The sequence below is a fragment of the Phytophthora infestans genome, genomic scaffold (genome assembly GCF_000142945.1).
Source record: "Phytophthora infestans T30-4 supercont1.44 genomic scaffold, whole genome shotgun sequence".
Classification (NCBI taxonomy): Eukaryota; Oomycota; class Peronosporomycetes; order Peronosporales; family Peronosporaceae; genus Phytophthora; species Phytophthora infestans.
In genome coordinates, this window is record NW_003303715.1 from 542,315 (window position 1) to 545,418 (window position 3,104).

A 3,104-nucleotide genomic window follows, 5' to 3' on the forward strand; every position below is an offset into this window, starting at 1 on the left:
GAAACTATAGATGCCTTACTAGCTGAGGCGAAATCGTGCTCCTACACGCCTGTATTTCGTGAGTTGGCGATGAAAGTGGCGACCCCTTTCGGAGTCAATATCGCGTTGTTCGGATGAGTTCTACGTTGCGGATCACTGAGAAGTCATTCAAGAGGATGCAGCAGTACGCTACTCTGATTACAAGCCCTGTGTGTTTTCTTTTATGCACTCCCGTCCCGGTGGTGCAGACCAAGAGCCTCATCAGGATTTCACAGCAGAGGTGAGAGGTCGTGTCGCGTCTAAATTCCGCTAGCTTGATTATTGTTTTGGAAGAAGGTACCACAATTCGTGTATTTGCGGGGTGTTTTGAGTATGCAAATCCTCAGAAAGAAATTTACCTCAACATACCTCGCGGGTACGCAGTTGTATTTCGTGGAGACCTATTTCACAGTGGATTTGGCTACACTTTATCGAATTATAGGCTTCACTGCTACCTGATTTTCAGTGGTGCAAAATGGGCTCCAGACGTCGTCTCTAATACACGGTTTGTATGCCAATATTGTGGGCATACTGATAGCAAGTCTGATCGTGTTAGACAACACCGGTATTATTGCCAGAATAATTTAGACTATGAATCGCACCGGTTAGTGAAAAGAGAAAAATAGAATCGTCGTGGCACGTTTCCCTGTGGTGAAAGCGATTTGGTATCCCCCCTGCAAAGTTCGCTCCGGTTTCTTTATTCTAGCAAGCAAAATCAAAGCACTTTAAAGAATATTTTTTTTAATTTACGTATTCGTGTTTGATTTGCTTCGACTTCAATAAAAAGGACCCTGACAAAGATACCTATTTTAAAACAATTTTATTTAATGTTTTAAGTATTGTGTTCAAGTACTTACAAAATACTAGAATTATTAACTCGTAACCTGCGTTTATAATTTGATACGTCAAATTGAAGCTGTTTTTATTACTTGTTGCTGAAGTTATATCGTGCTCAATTTGCATTAACTTCAGTTTAACACAAGTGTGTAAAAATACTATCTTCCTATAATGCTTATTAGTTGATACTTTCAAATAATGGTTTCAAAGTATATAAAATGGATTAGGAGTATGGGTTCATTCCTGCGTATCCACAACTCCGTGTAGGAGTGTAGTGCTTATGGAATTCTTCACCATAGGCATTTTGTGGATGTGATTGCTGATTGTGTGCTGAATCTGTGCTTTGAGTTCCGAATGTCGTCGGATCTGGTGGTAGGATGGCTGTCGGCTGTAAGGTGGGATCGTTCATCTCTTCACGCACGAAGTATACTTGCAGGCTTGTAAAGAGCGATAATGTTGCATGTGGTTGTACTATTACTGATAATAGCTTTTTCGTCGGCAACGGCAAATCTATTTCTCGCCGTTGCCGACATAAAGTATAATTCTAATTTGATTTTTATGTGAGGGCCCTCTCTCTTAGTTTTCCCCCACATTTCCAGCAACCTGCACATGCGGTAACGAGTTTGGCCGTCTCTGCCATCAATTTGAGCTCGGGAGTCAACCGCTTCGCACAGCAGACCATTTTTGAAGAGCGCGAGCAAAGATTGCTTGTAGCAGTATATGAAATGAACATTTTTTATCACGACTGCATGTAGACGCGCAATTATAAACACTGAAATCACGCTTCATTCACAAAATCTCACCGCGGGTTCTTTTTAAGCAGAAATTGAATTTCAGCGCGTTCGTTATCGGTGCGCGTTCTCCTAGAGCCATATCAATTGCTCCAGTCGAAAACACTCGCTCGTGAAAGACGCTGAATGACTGCGGCCGAGCCAGAATCGAGCTTGTGCTAGAGCTGTAAAAGATGGAAATTGTTTGCTGTCATGCTCGTGAACCCAAGCCAGAATGCCAGCACGCTTTGTAAAAGCTCCAAGTCGATCAGCAATAATTTCGTTACGACAAGCCAGCAGCAACTTACTGAGGACATCTCCAGTCATTTCACCGTCGCTACTTTACTCCAACGCCACGGATACCCAACGGACTCGGCGTTTTAACCACTCACCCAGCACCCCCCCGTCAGCCTTCTCTTATAGAACTGATTTTAATGTTGCCTCGCGCAATATCTGAAAAGAAGCGCTGTGGGCGGCAATAAAACATTCCGTAATGGCACACTAGGCAGCAAACTAGTCTGTAAGCGACGTGCATCAGAATACAGGTGAGCTCTCAGCACGTTAAAATCCAACAAATAAACAGAGCTATACCCTAACAGGTAGAATGCAGCTGTCCTATTAGTGCAGACCCAGAGGGAGGGGAAGGGGGCGTTAAGTTGCTTAGCTCGCTCGAGTCTAAGTACTGGTATCTAGCAGCCCAAAACATTCACACTACCACCTCAATTAAGAGGAAAACATGCGCGATACAGATTCCCACAGTCGACTAACTAGCACTCTAGAAATACAAAGGGTAATATGAAACGTGCAAAGCACTAACCAGTTAGCAACCCGATTTTTTGTGATTGAGAACTAAGTTACCGGGGATCGACATAAACTTCACGCCAACCGTATAAACTTCAACTCGGATTCGACCTGACTGGCCTCGAATAAGCTCTTTTAGCACGACACTTACATAAGTGAGGCCCCAGTGGTGAGCACTCAACAAGAAGCACAATTCGATGTGGAAACTAAGCAATTTCAGCTTCTTGTCCATTGGTGCGGCTTACCGTAGCTCAATGAATCTTGAGGTTTTGATTTTTGAAGGCATTACGGTGTTTGTTCGAGCTTTGTGCGTAATCATTCGCTCATCGAAAACGTAAAGCGATTTGAGGTAGCTTTCGTGTCTGTAAATAACAACACTTTCGAGAGGAAAGTGCTGCGGTGGTTTCAACTTGCAGCCTTAAAGGCTGTCCATCGAGAGCTGCTGGATGCTTGATGAATGTGCTGCCCTGAAGGGTGCAGCAATTAGATGCGACAGAAGAGGGCAGCGAGGAAGTGCACTTAGATCCGGTGCAGCCCCTATTCTCCACAGATAACGGGACAGGCGGTCGCCGTGGCACCCAACGTCACGTGGTGAGCTTTAGAAGCACATCGGAGTTGTGCTACTGCGTACCTGTTTGGATGCTCTACTGGATTCTGCTTACGGGCCATCGGATTCGT